This window comes from Chiloscyllium punctatum, chromosome 20, assembly GCF_047496795.1.
Source record: "Chiloscyllium punctatum isolate Juve2018m chromosome 20, sChiPun1.3, whole genome shotgun sequence".
NCBI lineage: Eukaryota > Metazoa > Chordata > Chondrichthyes > Orectolobiformes > Hemiscylliidae > Chiloscyllium > Chiloscyllium punctatum.
This window is the reverse complement of record NC_092758.1, coordinates 22,519,186-22,543,202: the sequence shown is the minus strand read 5'-3', so window position 1 is coordinate 22,543,202 and position 24,017 is coordinate 22,519,186. Positions and strand designations below refer to the sequence as shown.

Sequence of the window (24,017 nt, the reverse complement as noted above, 5' to 3'; positions counted from 1 at the left end):
TTATTTATGTTCATGCAAGGGGGCAGATGGGGCTGAGATTTAATGTTTCACTTAAGAGGTAGTATCTCCAGTCTGGAAACACTCAAAATGACTGTATTATGATGTTAGCAAATACTTTGTGATCAAATCTCCCAGGTGGGAATTGGATTCACAGCCTTCTGGGTCAGAAGCAGGAATGCTGTACTGGAACTATAGCTGATATTTGCAGAAGTGTGGCTAGTGTTGTTATATTTGCATAGGACCTAGAGAAGCAAAATAACTTGAAGACAATTTAATGAAATCACAACATCTGATGTTTCAATATAATGATCCGTGCCTGACCTTCAAAAATCGCAATGCAATCAGCAATGTTATTTAGGCCACAGTCAGGACATTAGCCATAACATCGATAAGCATAGAAATCAAACCAGGCATAAATTTGAGATTTTATAACTGTGCAAATAATGTTGCTAAAAAGCTTCAAAATACTTATCAAAAATCCAGTCTCTGTGATATATGTTATGTAGTTTAACATATAGGAAGCTCTGAGACCATGTCATATAATTGTTGTTGTGTTTAACTTGAGAGGGCACATCAGGTAGTCTACAAGGGAATTACTTTTATTATAACTTCATGAGCTTTTTTTTTATTTTACTGAGAAATTTTGTGTCTGTCAACCCTGGAAAAATGAACATTTACTAATGTTTTTCCTTCATTGTCAGCAACAAGTATTTCCATGTCAGGCAGAGCAAGATATATCTTCACAACAGCATCTATTACTGCACCATTGGACACTTTCATTTTCCACAGTAAAACATTCTCTGGTCTCTCTCAGTGACACTATGGCTTATTGATAAATTACAGGAGGGTAGATTCTATGCCTCTACCCCTGCACACTAGTGTAATTGAAAGCAGTGGTCAGCCCAGAACCTTCCCATCCACCCATGATGTCTTGTATATTATCAGCATTCGGTAAGATGTCAAGTAGTCTGCCCACTGTTCGATCTTAATGTTTATTTAAGGGAACTATTATTGGCCACTTAATGATCTTATTTTATCTCCATCGCTATAATATCTGCAGCTAGGAAAGACCAAAGGAAAGTGTCCAGCATGGCTGGTTTTACAAGTGAAGGTGGTGGTTGGTGGGGTGGGGAGTGTCATTGTATCCATCCCCCACAGATTTTACCCCAATTTATGCATCCAATCTGGTCTTTAAAACCCTACCCCTCATTTACATCTACATCCATCTTCAAACAAAACGCCTAGACTTCAAAGCTGTTTGACAAGCTCTTCCTTGCTGGGGGCTGTGTACAGTTTTGCCAGTAACTACTACTTGCTTCTGATGTGGATAGGACTTCAGGATTGCCTGCATGCCAATCAGTTTGTCAGGAACACTGATGAATAGGATTATCTGTCCCTAAAGGGCAGATGTCCCAGTTTTATGAAATAGTATCACCATGGAACAGTCAGATATAAAACTGATGTGGTGACAACCACTATTTCAACTGGGTGGGTGAGTAGCCCACCAATAAAGTTCACCTTCAGGAAGATTCGTAAAACAATGCTCAATTGGAACAAGGTCAAGATTGCTAATCAGTCTAGGTATGTTCAAACTATGGATCCAGAAGTGAAATTACTGTTCAGTAACTGATTGCACCATATAAGCCCTTTTAATTGCTTCACTCCATTGACTGAACTCTTGTCTCTGAGTCAGATAATTGTGGACTTCAATATAATGCTGTAGCACAGAATAAGGTGACATTTCAATGCACTGTCACAAATGTCATCTTCCAGATAAATGGTTCAATAATTGTCTAATTTACTTTATTCAGTAATTTAGCAAAAATTTAAGTATCCCTTCCTCAAAAAAAGACGAATTAATTCATTATCTGTCATGCTTGTGAAATATTTCTGTGCACAAATTAACTGCCACTTTTGCTCCTGTAGCAGTCATTGAATTTTAGGTTCTGTTATTGCAAAATATTTTAAAATGTTTCTAATACATGACAATGCACTTGAATTCACTCCTAATTTACCTTTGACTACCACAGACAAGACATTGCATTTGCTGTAAGTAGAGAGAGAAAAGAATACCTCTGGAGCTTAAGTTAACCATGGATAGTTGGCATGTCTCTATTTGTTGATTCATTTAAATTTCAACATCAAACTCCACTGCCTCTAGTTAATGAATGTGCAGCAGTGTGCAAAGTACAAATCCATGCTAAGGTTCACAAATATTCAGAAATTGTAAGGTTTTATCTGAACCCACAGATGTTTTAATACCTGATGGCATGGTCTAGGCTGCTTTCCTCTTTGTGCATGCATTTTCCCTTAAAGATGCTGACTACATGAAGTTATATGATGCCATCTTGTGCATGGACATGCATATGGCAACAAAAACAGAAAAGAGTAGGGATAGGAGTGCTAAAACTGAAAGGTTTATAAAAAACTGAATAAGCATGCATATATACAACTTGCTATCTACTTACCAGCTTGTCACAGCTTCCAAAGCTGTTGTTTCTTTTCTTTCTGAGTCTTGTGTGAATTTATTCTCTGTACTGTGAGGTTATGACCCTTGAGCCCTCTAATATCCTTGCATACAAATGGGAATCACTACCAATTTCAACAGAGCAGATGATGGAAATAGAATCATTGACACAGCCAGTCACTGTGATACCGGATATTTGTGCTCTGAAAAAAAAATAACAAAACCTGAAAATCAGAATAAAATTTTACTTCCACACGCAGGACAAATTTCATTGCTTGTCAACAAAACAATTCAATTCTAGCAGGAGGCTTCTTTCAGAGGAACAAAATAGTGCAACAAAACAATTTCTATTTAAGGCTTATTTTCTTGTTGTAACATTTGGAACTGTAGCCATTTCGGAACTCTATAAGAGCTCTGCGCATCTTTCTTGCCATCAAGAGGGAACTCAACAGGCCCAGGAGTGAAAAGCAGCAGAAATCACTTAACTTGTCACCCTTGGGAAGTCCTGTGTTAAATTGACTGATCAGTTCAATTAATTCACATAGACTTAATCCCAATCTATAGCCTACATTCTTCGGTTTGTCAATTTTTCTCAAATTAATACTTTATAAGAGGAAATTGGAAGGTTAATCTGTTTCATTGAGACGTCGTGCTCAAAATTCTGACACGCTCTCTCGTTATCTTGTATACTAGTTCTCAAATACATTGAGAATATATCGAGAATCTCAAATATATTTGTGACAGTCACAAATAGAAACTTCACAAAAAAAACTGCACCTGAACACAATCATTAGATTTGTGCAGACTGATGTACACAGAGCAGTTGAGTTTCTGGAGTGAAATAATTTCATTTTTACATTTTTTTCCCCCAATCAAGGGAAACTGTGAATGCAAACACAGGAAACATGCCACAAAATAGAAATTGCTGGGAAAGCTCAGCAGGCCAGGCAGCATCTGTGGAGAAAAATCAGAGTTAACGTTTCAGATCGAGTGACCCTTCCTCAGAAACTGGAAACTTGTTTCCAGTTCACAATCATTGTAACTTTCCACTGAATTTTTATCTTTGTATCATGGTCATGCTATGACAATACTTGGGTGACATTCCCAATGTAAAAGAAAGTGAGGACTGCCGATGCTTGAGATCAGAATCAAGAGTGTGGTGCTGGAAAACACAGCAGGTCAGGCAGCATCCAAGGAGCAGGAGAATCGACATTTCAGGCACACTCCCCTCACTGACACACTCCCCTTACTGTCACACTCCCCTCATTGTCACACTCCCCTTACTGTCACACTCCCCTCATTGTCACACTCGCCTCACTGTCACACTGACACTGACACACTCCCCTCACTGCCTGAAACATCAATTGTCCTACTCCTCAGATATAGCCTGACCTGCTGACATTCCCAATCTGTCATGGTTCCAGATGGCATATCTCAAACACGTTAAGATCTCAAGCGAGGAGAGGTGAATTGGGTGGTTGTTCACAATCCAACAAGGCACACCAATGGGCAGCTTCTCTTTCTATTTTTCACAGCAAATACAAGTTACCCTCAGGTCAAATATAATGTTTTGAGAATGTGATTCTCTTTTGTCACTATGGCTGAATTATTTAAGGTTCAGCATGTATCAAAGGCTGCATTTCTTTCAGCTTCAGGGAAAAAAGATGTTCAATATACAAATCCGTGTACCCCGGCCGATTTAATTATTTATTCGTCAATGAACTCAAAAGCAGAAACTCAAGAACAAAAGTGCGCCTTTTACAGCAGCCAGCATTCTTCAAAATATGCTACTTTATAATGCTGCCTTATGGGAGGGAGCATCTGCATTAGTGTGCTGTTCATTAGAAACTGGATAACTAGGTTAAATGCAATGCTTTTATCCGGAATCCTACATAATGAGAGTGAAAAGAAGAAATTTTGTCTATTGGAGTTTTACACTGGGAATGAATAGTCTACTGGGATTTTACAAAATAGCAGTGAGTAGTAAGAGGTGTTGGCTGCTGAAATTCTATGCATTCAACTACAGTTGATTTTATAAGCCTCATAGGATTTGATGCTATCATTTTTCATGTTTTATAACTATAAAAAGGACCATGAGGATTTATAATTTCATTCTCTCCAATTTCTTCTTTTATGCATTACATTTCAGTTAATGATGCCAGAATGCTTAATTCAATCAACGTAACATTTGATCTTCTAACATTTACTGAGAAAATTAAAAGATGATGACAAAGATTTTACAGTATACTGTAGAGATCTCGCCTTCCTCAGTCTGCACTGCAAAGGATGCTTTACAGGACTCATATGTTGCAAATGTGCCAACATCTGCAAATGACATCTGATATAATACTCTACACAGCATTATGTACCGAGAACAGGCTACAGCTGAAGTCAGACGGATGCAAACTCTTTCCCATCTGTTAATGAGATCACGATTATCTTTCCTATTCATACAGACGTATTGATCTGCCAAAGTGTGTTGTCAGGTTATAACTTGAGACAAATGAATTGAGGCTCTCACATCCATATATAGGTATATCCAGACTGGAAACAATCCTTTCAGCAATATGCTTCAGGGTAAGTTACAGGCCAGTTTTTATGAGGCTTAAAAACAACCTTCTTTGCCATCTTATCAATAAAACCCATGGGTTTTGGGGCTAATTCTGATCTTTTAATATGCTTGTTTCTCTTTACTTTTGGTAAATGAATGGCATTTTACACTCGATTGATTCTAGGTGACAGGGCAGGTCCAGAGGAAATGAAGAAAGCATATTACAGCATGTGCTTGCCTTTGTAAATAGGAGGAATTTAACTGGAAACTAAGGAAGTCACATAAAAGCTTTGGAAATCAGGTGGAGGACTGTGGACAATTCTGGACACCATGCTTTAGGAAGCTTTCTAATACCTGCAGAAGGTACAGGTTACCAGGATGAGAAAGAGATGAGAAAGCAGTTATGGTGAAAAGCTGGAGTTGTTCTCCTGAAAGCAGGAGATCAAGGAATCAAGGTTGCTGAGAATAATGAAGGAGTTTTGAGTTGGGGAGAATCAATTTCTTTTGGTAAGTGGGTTGGTTAACAAACATCAACAATGTTAAATATAAATTCACCAAAGTCCTAAAATGGAAATGTGCGGAAATTTCTTCACGAAGATTCTTAAGGTCTAGATTGCATGAACCAAACACATAATGGAATCTGAATCCATAGCAATTTTCAGGAAGCAATTATTCTAACATTTGAAGAGGTCTGATTTGCAGAGTCATGGAAAAATGTTGGGACGTGGCACTGAATGGAACAGCTTTTTGAAAAACCAGGCACAGGTAGCAGGAACAGTTCCCACCCACAATTCAATTCTCTCCTTATCAATAAGTCAGATCTATTTTCTTGCATTTAAAATGCATTTCAGTAATTAAAATGAAAGCATTGTTTTTAGTAATGATAGAAATTCGATTCACTAGGCAATAAGCATAGTTATATATGAAGGAACTGATAAAATCTGCATTTTTAAAAATTTGCTCATAGGCTGTGGGCAACACTGGCAGAGCCAGCATTTATTGCACATCACTCTTGCCCTTGAGAAAGTGATGATTAGCTGCCTTCTCAAACCGCTGCAATCTGTTTTATGTGGATAGATACACAATCCCTTGGTTGAAAGTAAATACAAATCATTCAAATGACGAGGCTTTAAGCTCTGGCACAATATTAAGTCTTCCCTTCATTGAAACTGACTACACTTCAAAAGTTTTCTGTGTGTTGTAAAGATCATTGGGATGTCCTGAGTGTGTGAAAGGCAACATTTAAATGCACATCCTTTTGTTTACTGCATAAGAGTACTGATGGTGAGTGTCACTGACCTTTCTTGGAAGCGAACCAAAACTTATTTTGCAAAGGGCCAGTAAAGTACACAATGTGAAAGGTTGTATAGAGACTGAATTCTGAGAACAATTAGGTGATTTGTTTAAAAAACTAAAAGGACTGTGGACGCTGGAAATCAGAAACACAAACAGAAATTGCAAAAACAAACCTCAGCAGATCTGGCAGCATCCGTGCAGAGGTATCAGTTTTGGGTCCAGTGACCCTCCTTCAGAATTAAAGGTCATTTATTTATTTATCACCTCCTTTCAAAACTTTCCTCACAAGAAGTTGCAATTATATTTTTTTAAAAATTATTGTCAAACAGAAGGCACTTGTGACAAAAGCAGATAAGGCAGCAGATGCAAAACAATCAATGAAGACATTTTTGGGAGAAGTAAGTGTAAGTTTCACATATGTTAAAAGATGTGAAAGGAGCTGTATGGAAAGAGATGTGGGATGTTTGAGATAGGATCACAATAATCATAAAACTAACAGTAATGCTGATAAGTAGAATGTTTGTAATACATTCCTCTCTCTGCTATTCTAAGAGATCCAAATACATTTATAATTCACAATTTGAACTGTCTGTTGAACTAGCATTGAATAATATTTAAACTAATCACGATATTAATGATGGGGCAGTAAGATAGGGAATACACAAGGCCAGTGTCTGACACAAAAACATGTGAGATTTGAGGAAATTGCAGGGATATGGTTGAATAAAGCCATGACTGAAAAGAGGATGAACATTCTCAAGTTATTTTTTTTTAAGAGTGATTAGGAATGATATACAGTGTGGAGCAAGATGTTCATGTCTGAGTATGGACAATTTGGAGCTCAGGAAAGAGAACATGTGACATATTTGGCCTCTGCTAATATGCTGGGCTAAAAATTGAGCTTTATGCAGGAACTTCCTGTACAGGGGTACTATGTCTTTGACTCAAACTCCAGCTCTTGCAACATTTTTTCTGGTCATTGTGAGTTCTTCTGAATATGGTGAGTGATAGAATCAGGCAGCATTGAACGTGAGGGGAGATATAGGAGCAGGTACTAAGGTAATGAGGCAGGCAGGTTTAAGGGGAAGCAATGGCTGAGTGGTGTTATCCCTGGACTGTTAATCCAGAGACACAGGTAATGTTCTCGGGACCTGAGTTTGAATCTTGCCATAACAAGTGGTAGATTGAATAAAGAGCTTAATGATGACCACGAAACCATTGGTGATTGTCAGTAAAACCATCTGATTCATTAGAGCTCCTAAGGGAAGGAAACTGCCTACATGTGACTCCAGACCCAGAGTAATGTAGTTGACTCTTGACTGCCCTCTGGGGCAACTAGGAATGGGCAAAAAAATGCCCTCACCCCATGACTGAATAGATAAAGAGGTTATCATGAGAAATCTTGCTAGACCTTGCAGAGGGAAACCCTCCATAAAACCTGACAAAACTGGCACTTTGCTATGGAAGTGTAAAATTCAGCCAATTAGCTTATTGTTACAGTCAATGAGAAGGTTAACCACAATTGATTAGGGCAATTCTCATGGCAAAAACAGCAATGGCCTCCTAATAAAGCCCAGATGGCACCAGTGACTTGGTGCTCTCAGACTTCGTCTGGACTGTGGATCAGCAGTACAGTCCTGGTGGGTTGGAGCAATATCAGGGGGATGTTGCTGGCTGTGATAAGGAAAGCTTTAGCTGGTAGTCAATGTGAAGAAACTCAAGTCCTAGATCAAGAGGAAGACGGAGAAACATTCAAAATCACGAAGAAGCAAGCGATAAAAATATTGATGAGACCAATATTAAAGAAACAATTTGTGAAGAATATAGCAGCCTAGAAGCCTGCAACCAAAAATTAGAAGAACATTGAAAATGTGAATATCTGAATCCAAAGGGTCTTCGCAGAACCACCAATGATAGAGCTGTTTTCACAATAAAATGACCCTTGTTGTCGGGTGTATTCTTAAAGGAGATGATTTCAAATTGATACAACAGACAAATACTGCAGATGCTGAATTGTATTTGAGTTTAATATTTGCTAAATTCCCACTCTTAAAGTCATAATAAGGAGTATTGTAGATATGTTGCTTGACCTTTAGCGCATGCATGCTCTTTGTGCCACCTTGTGGTAGTGTTGATATGATTTCACATTTTGGAAGAGGTGGCCTGGAAGCTGGTAGGCAATAACATTTCTCAGGGTGTTAAGCAGAAAAGGGAGATTAGAGAGAGGGTTAATTGGGGATAACAAATGATTTGATGTTTCCTGAAGGAGGCTATATGCCAATGAACTTGAAATGGAGGGGGAGGAAACTGAGGACAGGAAACAATTAACGATGTAAGCCAGAAATGTTCTGTTTTATTTTTGTTCGATTGACATTTTAGTATCCTATTAAATTTTATTGGAAGGCAAATAGCTGAACAACAGAAACAGCCTGCAATTATACTTTGGGGTTACATGGAGTGAAAGCTTTTCTTCCAAATGTGTTGCCTGCCATATTACAGTGTGATTTAATTAAGGACTGACTGACTGTTACTCAAAGTCTAAAGAAAGATTAATTAATTATTTCAGCTCAGTTATTGGAAAGAATCAATTGGGCTCAAAGTTACTGAATTCTTGACTTTCAGAGACTCCTTTATTCAGATGCTATTGCACTTTCTCAGATTTTTGATTCTACACTTAATCTTAAACTGATTCCTTCCATTATCAAGTGAGTTATTAAGCTAAGGTCAGTTTCCAGAATAAACAGTTTTAAAATAGTTTCAATTAATCTCTTGTCACTAAGTATGCACATTAAGAACATGAGACTTTGTAGTACATTTGCTTCAATATCATATTTCTTTTCTTTCTATCAATCACCACCCACATTCCCTTCCAAGCTCCAATCCTACCTCCTTCTCTATACATCCCTGGGCATTATAAAAACCTTTTCTCCAATTCACTTAACAGCTGCATTTCCAAAATCCCAACTACTTTGCCACCCCCCCAACCCAGGTGATTTGCTACTAAAGCCATGTCCTCACCTTCATCTTTGATGTCATAATCCCCAAAAACCCATTATTCTCTCTCTCACCGGCTATTTTCCCAGGTGTGAGCCTCATCTCCCCTTGTTTAAATTATAGAGAGGAATTTGAAAGGATATAGTGGGTAATTAATTTAGACACATAATATAGCCTGGCTGCACCTCATAAAACTCTTGTCTGCTAAAACTGTTCACTGCTTCAGGATAATCCTGGAATGCAACAATAATTGCCATGATTTGGAGATGCCGGTGGTGGACTGGGGTGTACAAAGTTAAAAATCACACAACACCAGGTTATAGTCCAACAGGTTTAATTGGAAGCACACTAGCTTTCGGAGCATCGCTCCTTCATATAGTGCACTATCACCTGACGAAGGAGCGACGCTCCGAAAGCTAGTGTGCTTCCAATTAAACCTGTTGGACTATAACCTGGTGTTGTGTGATTTTTAACAATAACTGCAGCTTTTTTTCCCTACAGCAAACCCAGGACAGGAAAGTCTCAGATGATTGGAAAATCGCTGTGGTAACCCCTTTGTTCAAGAAAGGATCAAGACAAAAGATGGAAAATTATAGGATGATTAGCCTAACCTCGGTTGTAGGTAAAATTCCAGAATTCATCGTTAAGGATGAGATTTCTAAATTCTTAGAAGTGCAGGATCAGATTAGAACAAGTCAGCATGGATTTAGTAAGGAGAGGTTGTACTTGACAAATCTGTTAGAATTCTTTGAAGAGGTAACAAGTAGGTTAGATCAGAGAAACCCAGTGGATGTTATCTATCTAGACTTCCAAAAGATCTTTGATAAGATGCTTCATGGGAGGCTGCGAAGTAAGGTGAAGGTCCATGATGTTCGAGGTGAGCTACTGGCATGGATTGAGGATTGGCTCTCTGACAGAAGTTGAGATAAAAAGTTCTTTATTGGAATGACAAGTGATGTCCCGCAGGGTTCAGTGTTGGGGCCGCAGCTGTTCACTTTATATATTAATGATCTGGAGGAAGGGACTAGGGGCATTCTGGTGAAGTTCGCCGATGATACAAAGTCAGGTGGACAGGCAGGTAGTTCTGAGGAGGTGGGGAGGCTGCACAAAGATTTAGACAGTTTAGAAGAGTGGTCCAGGAAATGGCTGATGAAATTCAACGTGAGGGAATGCAAAGTCTGCACTTTGGAAAAAAATAATACAGGCATGGATTATTTTCTAAACAACGAGAAAATTCATAAAGCCAAAGTACAAAGGGATCTGGGACTGCTAGTATAGGATTCTCTAAAGGTTAACTTGCAGGCTGAGTCCATGATTGAGAAAGTGAATGTAATGTTGGCATTTATTTCAAGAGGGTTGGAATATAAAAGCAGCGATGTGCTTCTTAGACTTTATAAAGCTCTAGTTAGGCCCCATTTAGAAAACTGTGTTCAATTTTTGGCCCCACACCTCAGAAAGGACATACTGGCACTGGAGTATGTCCAGTGGAGATTCTCACGGATGATCCCTAGAAAGTAGGCCTAACATACAATGAACAGCTGAGGATCCTGGGATTGTATTCATTAGAGGTTAGAAGGTTGAGAGGAGATCTAATAGAAACTTACAAGATAATGCATGGCTTAGAAAGGGTGGACGCTGGGAAGTTGTTTCCGTTAGGTGGGGAGACGAGGACCAGTGTGCACAGCCTTACAATTAGAGGGGGTCAATTTAGAACAGAGACTGGTGGGCCTGTAGAATTCATTGCCACAGAGTGCAGTGGAGGCCGGAATGTTAAATGTCTTCAAGGCAGAGATTGATAAATTCTCGATCTCACAAGGAATTAAGGGCCATAGGGAGAGTACGGGTAACTGGAGTTGAAATGCCCATCAGCCATGATTAAATGGCAGAGTGGATTCAATGGGCCAAATGGCCTTACATCCACTCATATGTCTTATGATTTTATGGTCTAAACCTATCTCTCCTTACCCTTCCCTTCTCCAAATCAGACTTTCATGTTCACTGTGATGAAGGTCAGCCAATCAGCTGCTTCTACCACATTTTCCTTACCCCTTTCGTTAACCCATCTAGCCAAACTTTCTGTGATGTATTCTCTGTTCCAGTCTCAAACTCTACATCTTCATGAGGCTTTTCTCTCATTTGGCCTCTCTGAGCCCATCTTGTCCATGAGACGTAAAAACATAGAAAATAGGAGCAGGAGTAGGCCTACTGACCCTTCAAGCCTACGCTGTCATTTATTATGACAATGGCCGATGCAAGTGCCCATCCAAGCCACTCATTATACTGACTTGGAAATACATCGCTGTTCCTTCACTGTCACTTGTATTCCCACACTCAGGGCTTTGTGGGTCAACATACTGCACATGGACTACACTGGTTCAAGAAGGCAACTCTTCACCACCTTCCTACTGAGAACTAGGGATGGATAATTAATGCTAATCAGCCAGTGATACCGACATTCAATAAGTGAATCTAAAGAACAACATTAAAATACACTGCTGGAAACAAACTCACATTAAGTTTTCATATACATATTGACCATGTCCAGTTCTACCTCATCATTACTTCTTTTGACTCCCCAGTTGTGGCAAGATTATCAACCTATGTATCTGACATGAGGAATAGATATAGGAGCAAGTGAGGACTATAGATGCTGGAGATCAGAGTCGAAGAGTGTGGTGCTGGAAAAGCACAGCAGGTCAAACAGCATCCGAGAAGCAGGAGAGACGATGTTTCAGGAATAAGCCCTTCATCAGGAATGAAGGGCTCATGCCTGAAATGTTGACTCTCCTGCTCCTTGGATGCTACCTGACCTACTGTCTTTTTCTAGCACTTTTCAATGATGAGGAATAGATATGTACAATTCTTTATGAGGAAGACTTAAGCCTTTGTTTTTGGTTCTTCTTGAAATTGCATTCCCTAGCACCTAATTCCCTTCCTCTCCATGGCTCCAGTCAGAGATTGTGCGATCGACCCACAACCTTGGTGCAACATTTGCGATGAGCTTTTGACCTCATCTTTGTGCCACCATGAAGATCACCCATTTCCAACTTCAGAGCATACCCTGAATACACCCTCTCTCAGCTCAGCTGTGGCTGCCGGTAGCAGGGTATGATGTGTTCGAACTCTGTACCTGTATGTGCCTGCTCCTGTTCACCTTGCCGGCTGCATTCCTCTTCATTATTTTTGATTTTGTTGCTTCATTTCTTCATTTATCTTTTGTCTCAATGTTCACCTTTTCTTTTTTCTTGTGGCTGCGGTGGAGGAAAGTGGTTATGAGGGCCTGCTGCAGCAGAGGCATCTTGGTGGATCCAGGTGCCCATTCCTTGTGGCCATAGAGGTCGCTGCTTTATGGAAGGCTTCATTGTTGGTAGGTCTTGTCCGTTCCCTTGGTGGCAGTCTAGTGGTTTCTGTGTAGTTATGGCAGGGGCAGCATGGTGGTTCTGATTCGTTCCTCATGGCTACGTCAGCAACATGGCGGCTTTGGGCAGGGGACGAAGTGGTGATGGCTTGAACAATGACTTTAGCATCAGTGTCTTGGTGGGTGCAGTCTGTCCATCTTCGCTTTGGTAGCAATGCAGCGGCGTCACTGTCGACTTCAGCAGGGTGTTTGGTCCAGAAATCCTTGCTTTCGGCAGCCTCTGGTGGTGGCATCCCACAGCCACTCCATAAACCCAGAATGCCATGAAGGGGACAAAAGATTAACTTTGTCCTCAATTTTCTTTTTATGATTTCTGTAATTAAAATGGCACTGAATTGTGGTGATTTACACACCACTCACTGTATTTTCATAAATACAAGTGACAATAAGTTACCATTCAATAATTTTTACTTTGATTAACTATAGTCTTGACTAATACAAAGCACTTCTGGCTAGCATCCCACCTTCTCGTCTCTGTAAACTTGTGGTCATCCAGAACTCTGATGTCCATACATAACAAGTCCCAGTTTCCTACTCCTTATGTGTTTACTGACTAATGCTGGTTCCCTTTCAAGCAACACCTCCATTTTAATGTTCTCATTCTTGTTTGTAAATCCCTCCATCTGGCTAACCCCGTCAATATCTTGGTACTTTCCATCATATCTGAATTCTGCTAATTTTGCTCTCTTATGCATCCCCAATTTTAATTCCTCTGCCATTAATGGTCAGCTTCTCAGTTGCTAGTCCACCAGTCTCTGAAATGCCCATGCTACAGCTCTCCAGTTCCTTCTTTCACTATCTGTCTTTGCATCACCTTTTCTTTGAATAATGTTGCTGCCATCTAATGTGATATCTCCTAACATGGCTTACTGTTGTAATTTGTTTTGCCTTGGGGCATTTTAATAAATTAAAGATGATATATAAATATGAATTGCTGCATTGTTACCAAATTTACTCTGTGCAACTATATTGTAGCTATTCCAATAAAGACCACTTCAGAAATTAAATGTAGCTCATGAGTTCAGTTATCTCATGCAACGGTATGCTGAATTTAGAACATGACACTACTACTTTCATTTGAATTCCCATCAAGAAGTACATAAGAATTTTAAGATTACTAGTCCTTTCAAAAGTACTGAAGTCTAATATTTATTCTGAGACAAATCTCTGCAAGAGTGCACAGGAAGACATTTAACCAGTTCAATGAGATTATGACCTGGTGTTCTTATCGTCCACCCAAGTCTGGGTGCAAAGACAATTCAAGTACAAGAAAGCAATCAATCTGGAACAAAATGGAATGCTTTTCAAGCATTGCAAGGCCTCATACCTGGGAGATATTTCCAACTTTGAATGTATTATTCTACTTTAATGGTAAACCAAAGATAATTAAAGCAATCATGTTCTTCTACAACAGATTAGCCCTCAAATCAAAAAGAAATCTTTATCTTCTAATCATCCCAACTTCCTAGCTTACTGGATTAATTAATATAATTTGAGCAATGCTTTAATTCATGACTATTCCCTGGTTAATTTCTACAGGTACATATGTGTTTCAGCACAAGATTGAGAAACTTATTTTCAGAATAACAATTTGCCTTCACTTCCTAATTTATGTTCTACATTTTGACATTTGACGCTGGTTTAATATGTTTGAAATTAATATTTGGTTAACCAACATTAGTCTAATGAAAAGTATTGCTGATGGGCATATGTTGTAACTGCTGAAGGGATTTCTAGGCAATTGGTCACCAAGTTTAATAATCACAGATTCACTGTTGGCAGAAAGTGCCCAGATTTGTTGTTTGGCGCAGTGTTACTGTTCCTACTGCTGAGCCAAAGTTTTTAGCTCAAGTCACACTTGCCACAGAGCTGTTGCATAAAATGCCCAAATAGGTTGATTAAAAAGACTTTTTAAACTATATCTGACCAGCATAGCGAAAAGTCAAGTACATGCCCTCTTCACAATCCTTAATGCAGCTGGGAATCAATCTTGTTGTATCTATCATGATATTTCCTCTTTCTATTCCAAAGTTGTAGCTGTTCATGCTTTATTAAATGTTAATATGATGTGTGCTAAAATCTTTCATGCCTTCATTGGTCAGTGCGTTGAGTATAGGATTTGGGATATCATGTTGCAGCTGCACAGAATGTTGGTGAGGCCACTTTTAGAATATTGTGTTTAATTCTGGTCTCCCTGCTCGTGCAAAGATTTTGTTAAACTTGGAAGTGTTCATAAAATATTTATGAGGATGTTGCTGGGATTGGAGGGTTTGAGGTAGAGAGAGAGGCTGAAAAGTCTGGGGCATTTTTTCCTGGTGTATTGGAGATTGAGGGGTGACCTTATAATGGTTTATAAAATCATGAGGGGCACAGACAGGGTAAATAGTCAAGGTCATTTTCCTAGGGGAGGGGAGTCCAAAACTAGAGGGCATGAGTTTCAGGTGAGAAGGGAAAGATTTAAAAGGATCTGAGGTGCAGAGTTTTCATGCAGAGGGTGGTCTATGAAAGGAAAATCATTATTTTATGGGTGAAGAACATCTCTTTAATTCCCCTCCAAGTCTACTGTCAATTATTTCAAATCTTTGTCCCACTTGGTATTGACTGTTCTGCAGTACTTCCTATCCAGTCTAGCGAGGGGCTTCATATTCTTATCCTCAATTAAATTGACACTGTCGACCATTTTCAAAACTACTACAGCCTAACAAATCTTTATTTGTAGACGGTACTGGCAAAACCCTTGTAAATTTCTGTTGAAACCTCTCGAGAATGATCATAACCCTCCTGTAATATGTTGATCAGGACCGTACACAGTATCTGTAGTCTAACTAGCAGCTTGTACACTTTGAGCATGACCTCTAGGTTCTTAATGAATGAATACCACACATAAGAAAGGAAAGCGTCCTGTACACCTTTTTATTCACCTTTTCTGTTGTCTTGTCTCATTCAATAATCTTGGATGCTTGACTTCCAGAAAACTCTACTCCTCTGCACTTCTCAGCATCTGACTATCTCAATGTTACAGTTCTCTAAATTGAATTCCATTTGTCATGATTTGTTCATGATTTCAAGCATGTTCCCCTCAATGACCCTCTGCGAGTTCTTCAAAAAATTAAATCCTGTTAGCAAGACGCAATCTTCTTTTTACCAGTCCACACTGATTGTTCTTGATTAGTCAATTCATTTCTGAATGAAGATTAATGTTATGCGTCAGAATGTCTTTCAATAAAACATGCGGCACAGTGGCTCAGTGGTTCATGCTGTTGCCTCACATCACCAGGGACCTGGGTTCAATTCCACCCTCAGGTAACTGTGTGGAGTTTGCACATTCTCCTGCGTTTGTGTGGGTTTCTTCCTACAGTCCAAAGATGTGCAGGTTAGTTGGACTGGCCATGCTAGACTGCCCATAGAGTCCAGTTATGTGCAGACTAGATGGATTAGCCATGGGAAATCAAAGTTCTAGGGGGATGAGTCTGGGTGGGATGCTCTGTAGAGGGTCAGAATGGATTCAATGGACCAAGTGGCCTGCTTCCACACTGCAGGGTTTCTATGAATTTGCCCATCACTGAGGTTAAGTTAATTGGCTTATAATTACTTGGAAAACCCCTTTATTACTTGTTAAGCAACATTGCAACTTTAGAGCAGTTTGATTTGAATTTAACCCCTGTGATAAATAAAAATCAAAAGAACATGGGGCAGCACAGTGGCTCAGTGGTTAGCACTGCTGCCTCACAGTGCCCAGGGACTTGGGTTTGACCCAAGCCTCGGGCAACTGTCTGCGTGGAGTTTGCACATTTTCCCCTTGTCTGCGTGGGTTTCCTTCGGGTGCTGCGGTTTCCTTCCACAATCCAAAGATGTGCAGGTCAGGGGAATTGGCCATGCTAAATTGCCCATGCTAAATTGTCCATGCTAAATTGCCCATAGTATTTGGTGCATTAGTCAGGGGAAATATTGGGTAGGGGAATGGGTGAGTTAAACTTCAGAGGGTCGTTGTGGACTTGTTGGGCTGAAGGGCCTGTTTCTATACTGTAGGTAATCTAATCTAAAAACTGGATTTTGTACATCAGAAACAAAAACAGAAGTTGCTGGAAAACGTCAGCAGGTTTGGCAACATCCGTGAAGAGAAATCAGAGTTAACATTTCGGGTCAGATAACCTTTCCTCAGAACAGTTCTGAGGAAGAGTCACCGGACCTGAAACGATAATTCTAGTATAAATAGCCTGAGGTCAGCATCCTAGTGTTTGGTAGCAGTGGTTGAAAACTGGACCATTTCACCATCTCACACTTCTCTGTCTCTCCTTTCCTTCCAACCATCCCCCAATATGGACATCTTTCATTGTGATGAGTATACTAGCAAGTAACAAAATCTAAATGTCAAAAATATATTATTTTTAAGTAAGCATCAATGTTAATTTTGTGGTATTTTCCAGGTGACCATTGTTGGCATGTTATGGATTTTTCCACTTCAATTAGTATGTCAAACTGTGTCAGGATTGTTTGATCCTTGCTAAAAGTCCTCCTTCATCTTTTCTTTTTCTTGGTCTTTGCTATAGCAGAAGGTACACAACTATACAGTATCTGCAGAAAAGGAACTGTTTTTAGATAAGAAAGAGGTTCATTTCATGATAGTAATAAAGACAACCATGTTTAGTCCAGCATAGATACTGGAGGTTAAGGAGCTGCTCCAGATAGGTCAGCTCTTTCTGAAAACAACAACAGAATGTCTTGTCTTCATTAACAGAGTGCCTGAGAGATTAGTAGAATGGGTGGAACCATTGTAACATAAGCATTAATCCATTCCATACCATTACGTTATTCAACAATTTTCAGTACAGAATTGGTACTGAGTTCCTTAAAAGAATTAATCTTGGTACGGTGAGTTTATGTAAGTTTTGATTCATCTACTACAGAAAGGAAAGCAAATGTTGGAATGCTATTAATATAACAGTCGAGCAAGAATATTGGGAGCTTGGTCAAGCATACAATGTGTAACATCTGTACATAGGAACAATAGAGGCCTGACAAGAGGGAAGTGATCCATAAAATCATCAACCTGAAGGAAACAGCCTTCTGTCATTATGTGTCACTTCTTGAAAGATCAAACATTATCATGACATTTGTCGTTATGCCTATTAATACACATAGTTAGTATGACAGAATTTTTTAAAATTGCCAAGAAGAAAATCATGATGCAAGTTGACTTCACGATTTCAACAAGGATGGAACTATTTTGGGTAAATGATAGATATTTTCTAATCAACCTGTTCAGAGTTATTATTAGACACTCTCTACAGCAGATGGCACTTAATCCTAGGACTCTTGTCTCAAAGGCAGGGACACTACCTCTGCACGAATTTGATAACTGGCAAGCTGATACGTTTAAAATCTTACCAGAGATTGGCACAATAGGCAGCAGTCCCTCTCCCACTACAACTCCCAGGTCATTTCCTCTGCCCTGACTCTCTTCACCTCATTTCCCCTTCCCCCACCTCACCCTAGTTCTAAACTTCCAGCTCAGTAACTGTCCCCATGACTTGTCCGGACTTGTCCTACCTGCCTATCTCCTTTTCCACCTATCCACGCCACCTTCTCCTCCCTGACCTATCACCTTCATCCCCTCCCCCACTCACCCATTGTACTCTATGCTACTCTTTCCCCACCCCCACCCTCCTCTAACTTATCTCTCCATGCTTCAGGCTCACTGCCTTTGTTCCTGATGAAGGGCTTTTGCCCGAAACGTCGATTTCGAAGCTACTTGGATGCTGCCTGAACTGCTGTGCTCTTCCAGCACCACTAATCCAGAATCTGGTTTCCAGCATCTGCAGTCATTGTTTTTACCTCATTGATTTTAACCCTACTGCAAATCCTCTTGCAAGGATGCCTGCCTTGAAGTAGTTTTCCTCCTCTCTCTACAAGAATCTCAGGAAGTCCCTCTCCCACTGCAACTCCCAGGTCATTTCCTCTGCCCTGAAGCTCTTCACCTCATTTCCCCTTCCCCCACCTCACCCTAGTTCTAAACTTCCAGCTCAGTAACTGTCCCCATGACTTGTCTGGACTTGTCCTACCTGCCTATCTCCTTTTCCACCTATCCACTCCACCTTCTCCTCCCTGACCTATCACCTTCATCCCCTCCCCCACTCACCCATTGTACTCTATGCTACTCTCTCCCCACCTCCACCCTCCTCTAGCTTATTTCTCCACGCTTCAGGCTCACTGCCTTTATTCCTGATGAAGGGCTTTTGCCCGAAACGTCGATTTCGAAGCTACTTGGATGCTGCCTGAACTGCTGTGCTCTTCCAGCACCACTAATCCACAATAGGCAGCAGCTGACTCCAACAATTCTCCACAATACAAGTGATCGGTTTTCGGATTAGGATGGAAGATGGGCGAGAAGGAGAGCAACTTGCAAAAGTAGCAATAATATTAAAATATAGACCAAATCCCAACTTAGTGTTAATGGAGGGGGAAAATATAATGTCACAAGAAATAGGAGCAGATATAAGCCTTATGGCCAGTCCAAGCCAGCTCTGCTATTAAGTATGATCATGGGTCATCTTGCACGTCAATTCTACTTTCACAATATTCCTTAATTACCAATTAGACCAAAACTCTGTTTAATCTGAAACCTAAGCATTGTCAATGATGGTGTATCCACAATACTATGGGATAGAGAAAATATATAAGTGCACAACCCTTTGAGTGAAGAATTTTCTCCTTAATCTCAGGCCTAGAGGATGGAAATTGCCAATTAATTGGCTACAAATTGAGAATTTGACAATTTATACAAAGCACATTTAATATTCAAGACAATTCAGCATGCAATGCTAACATATATTTTTAATCTCCAGCCACCATCACATGTATTATTCAAGTACTTACCTGTTGGAATTCAGAAAAAAAAACCTCAAGAAAACTCATGGGGAAACTTTAACTTTGAATGCTGAAGTAAGACAGTCATTATCAAATTAATCAATAACAGAGAACATTGGCAGTGGTGTTTACCAATAGAGTTTGCTGTTGTCCAGATTGTCATGCCCACACCTGCCTCCTTTTCAGGTTTTCTCATCGCTGGAAGACTTACATCCTGAAAGGGTAATGTCATTTGGCCAGTGACAACCTGCTAGCACCTGCTGAAATGTTGGCCAAGACCACCTTCCCTTCTTAGGCCCCTCTAACTGATTCCCAGCCAGGATGGCAATAGTAGCAAGGAGGTTTGACCTCAGATCAATCTCTTTCCAACTCTTGTATGATACAAGCTGCGCCTATACTGGATCCTTCAGGATAAGAAGGAAAAATGGCAGACTCACACATCCTGACTGCAGTAAGACCTGAAGATTCTCTTGAGAATTTGATGTCATGTCCCCTGATCTCCTTGTTAATTCCAAAAGAATGACTATAATTATAATTTATCAGCTCATTGATTGTAAGTTGATTATTTCTAAAATACAAAGAGCATGTTTGTCTCATTGGTGATGATGATGACAGGAGGGGTCAGTGACATGTGAGGAGCTCTTTTGCTCTGCTGCTCTTACAATATCAGGGCAGGTGTAATTGCCTATTCTATGGTTTGATTTGCTACTGGACAGAACAGATCTGACAGATAATATTTTTGTTTGTGTCCAATTTACCATTGACATAAAACATCACACAAGTAACTTCCTTCATCTTAACCTGTGTGTACTTGGGATATTAAAATCAATTGTGCCAAGCAGGATTGAATTTAGCCACTGGATGCTGCAATTTTTAGTGCTGTTGGGTAGCATGCCATAAGTCAAGCCCCACAGTCATAATTTTTTTTTAAGTTCGTACAGTACTCCAGTCTTTCTGACTCTCAGATCAAGGTTGATAGAAAGCACAGAACAGATTTTTGAACTGAACAAGAATTATTATTTATTACAAGCAATTACAGGCTAACAGAAATAAATAATTGGAATTAAATTATTGACTGAAATTATAATCTCCTCTAAGAAACCATAAACACACACAGACAAATAGGGAAAATAGATATTGGCAGAAGTAGAAAATCCAGAAAGTCAGTTCAATGATCTTTGCTTCCCTATTTTGAAGTCAGTTCAATGATATTTGCTTCTCTATTCTGAAGGTGAGATGATCCTTCTTCTGCATACCAAGCCCTTTGTTGTTCAGATATCTTTTTATGCAAGCTTCCACTAATTTCTAAGAAGTACAGAATACCTGGTTCACTGGTAAAACGTCAATGATTTTTCAATTCAAAAGTTACAGCGTACACCAACTGCTACAAGGAAAGCAACTGGTTCTGGACTGGGATAAGGTCTGCACACATCTTTCTTTGTCTCTCTAACTTGCGAACAGAACTTCAATTGTTGCTTATGATCCAGATCAAGCCCTCAAGCTACGTTAAAAAGATAACCTATACCATAATATTTTCTTATTTTAAAGGAAGGTGCCAGGCGTTGCATTCCAGATGCAATTTGATTGGTCAAACTACCAGTCTTGCGGCAAAACACAGTTTATTCATACACCATCGTTAAAATGCAACAAAGAAAGAATCAGAACAACTTAACTGTATTGGAAAACTTAACAGACTAATATGTTATTTAACAGTAACTGTTCCAATATAGTAACATCTTCTAAATACATCTTATAAACATACCCTTGCCAAAGGTAAATTCAATAAAATAGATCATCTCACATATAATTCTAGCAGAAGGAAGAACCCCCCCCCCCCCCCCAGCTTTTAGGTGTAACAGAGAGAGGAAACAGCTTCTGTATCAAGCTTCAAAACCCCAGAACTATCTGCGGCTGAAAAAACTAAAACTAAAAATCCTGGTTTTGTGGGAACTGGACCCTACCCATTCAGGCTGCTTCTATTGGTAAATAAGCTATTTACCTTATTGGCTCTGAGTAGGGTTGTTTGGTATTTTTCTCTCAAACTTTCTTCATAAAAAAAAGGTCAAAATACACTTCTTAAAACTATAGTCATGTCACACAATGCCTGCCATGGGTATCAAGTTACTTCCTTTGAAAACTGCAGCCACTCTTACTAGCACTAGCTTTTAAAACCTTCTTTTTTTCAGACCCCAGTTATTAAAAATACAAAAATAAAAAGAAAAGGTCATTACAACAGTTACTTACAGAACAACCTGCATGTATTCAAACATACCTCTCTCTCTAAATTCACTGAGGCATGCTGAAGCAAGCAATCACTTTGACAAAAGGTTGTCAGTTCTGTTGGTGAAACTACAATTTTGCTGATCTTCACATCTTTGTAAATCCCTGACCATTTGCAAATACTAGTTATTTTCTCTCAGCAATTCACTTTTTAATACAACAGAATTTATAAATGAGGCTTTATTTTGAACTAATGACATATGGCTGTGGAGATAGGTGGCTTGGAAATTAAACCTCTACTGACTTCATTATTTTACCATAAACAGTGATGCTTCCATTTATAGGTTTCAGAAAGCAGAAGGGAGAGATATGACTTCCCTGAAGAGAATATAAAACACACTGTATTACAGCAAAGCAATATTTTCACAGGATTTAAAAAAAGCCAATCTCCCAAGATACCTCAGCATATTTACTCGGTTTGCTATTCTGTCATGGTGCTGATGGTAATTATTGGCAATCCCTAGTTCCCTTAAGAAGAACCTACTTGAACACTTGTAGTCCATCTGGTGTAAGTATATTCACAGTGTTGCTAAGAAGGGAGTTAGGAGTTTGACCTCACGGCACTGAAAGGATGGTGATATAATACCAAATCAAAATGGTGTATGGTATGGAGGGGAACTTGTAGGTAGTGCTGTTCTCAAAGATCTGCTGTGCTTGTCCTTCTAAGTGATACATGTTTGGAAAGTACTGTTGAAGGATAGTTGGTGAGTGGTCTTATAGGAGGTACACACTGTTGCGACTACATGTTGATGGTGGAAGGAATTAATTTTAAATTACTGAGTGTGATGCCAGTCAACTGGGTTGCTTCATCCTGAATTGTGTAAACTGTTTGTTACTGGAGGTGAACTCATATCAGGAAGTGCAGAGCATCCATTACTCTCCTGACTTGTGTCTTATAGGTTGTGGATAGGCTTTATGAAGTCAGGCATTGAATTACTCACTGAGGCATTCCCTGCTATTATAGCCACAGTACATAAATGACTGTTTAAGTGTCTGGACAAAGGAGGGTCAGATCAGGTCCCACCTGGTGGTGGAGGCTTGGCTGTAGTGGGTGTTGGGGGAGTAGAAGTTGGGTGTGGAATCGGGAAAGCATAGAGCATGTCAACAGGAAGGGATGTCAGGATCTGGTCTCGTGGTTGGTGAAAGGAGTCCTCAGGGTGGGGGTAGGTGCACGGGATTTGGACAGCCAGGGTCTGGACAGTGTAAGTGGTCTGGGGGAATATGTAGTTGGGGGCACCTTAGGTAAGTACAGAATCTATTGAATAGTTATTCAGGAGTTAGGCTATATTTTTGATCATCAGAGAATATCCCTGAGCATCTATTTCACTTAATTTCATCAGAACCCCCAGTATTCTCCAATTAAAAATAGAGGCTTTTAGAGGGATCCAGGTATGGAGGAATTGCTTGGAAAATTGAAAATTCTGCTGGGTAATTCCTTCGGAGTGTGGTACAATTGGGATTCCACAGAGTTGCCACGTGCAGCTTCCATCAACTCTGTAATAACAACTGCCTGGCCAGCAGAAAGTCCAGGCATTTGATATAAATTCCATATTTAATTCTCTTGAGTGGAATTTGAGCTCAGAACCACCTGAGTCAGGGTCAAGTAGCCAGTACCAGTGTTGTAGCTGTACAAGTTGTACTGACTCATGGCTGTGTAGCTCAATCAAACCCCATCTCATTCTGTTCTGAAATTATCTACAAATCTAATTTTTCCATACAATGTAGCGGCAAAGGTCTCCAAAGTTAAGTGGTTACAAACACAGCTCAATACGCAGTTGTCAAATCTGTCAATGCCATCTCACTCCAAAGTAACCCATACACCAACCCACTGAAACCAGAACCAGAAAAGTTTATCAATGTCAACTCTTCCATTGGTTACAAAATCCATCAAGCTTGATTCATTTGCATTTCTAATGCACCCTGAACCCACAAAATCAATGATCCATTGCTGATATTTTCTAATCAACCTGTTATTACATACCTCTGGAGGATGTGGGACTTAAACTCTGGTGCCCTGGCTCAGACTTAAGAACTATACCACTGTAGCACAACAGCCAACCAATTGAACCATTGTTTCAAATGCAACTACAGTAATTCCAATGTACCCTAAGATTGTAAAATCACCTTTTTCATCCTCTGCCTTT

General features: G+C 39.7%; 1 protein-coding gene across 3 annotated transcripts in view; it reads right to left on the bottom strand.

Moving 5' to 3' along the window:
* tenm2a (teneurin transmembrane protein 2a) overlaps nucleotides 1-24,017 on the bottom strand; it is a 2,790,214-nt gene that overhangs the window by 2,283,930 nt on the left and 482,267 nt on the right. For all 3 annotated transcript variants that reach the window (XM_072590496.1, XM_072590497.1, XM_072590504.1), the window contains one exon: nucleotides 2,469-2,670. The gene's annotated coding sequence lies outside the window, so the exon portion shown is untranslated. The remainder of the gene's footprint in view (nucleotides 1-2,468; nucleotides 2,671-24,017) is intronic.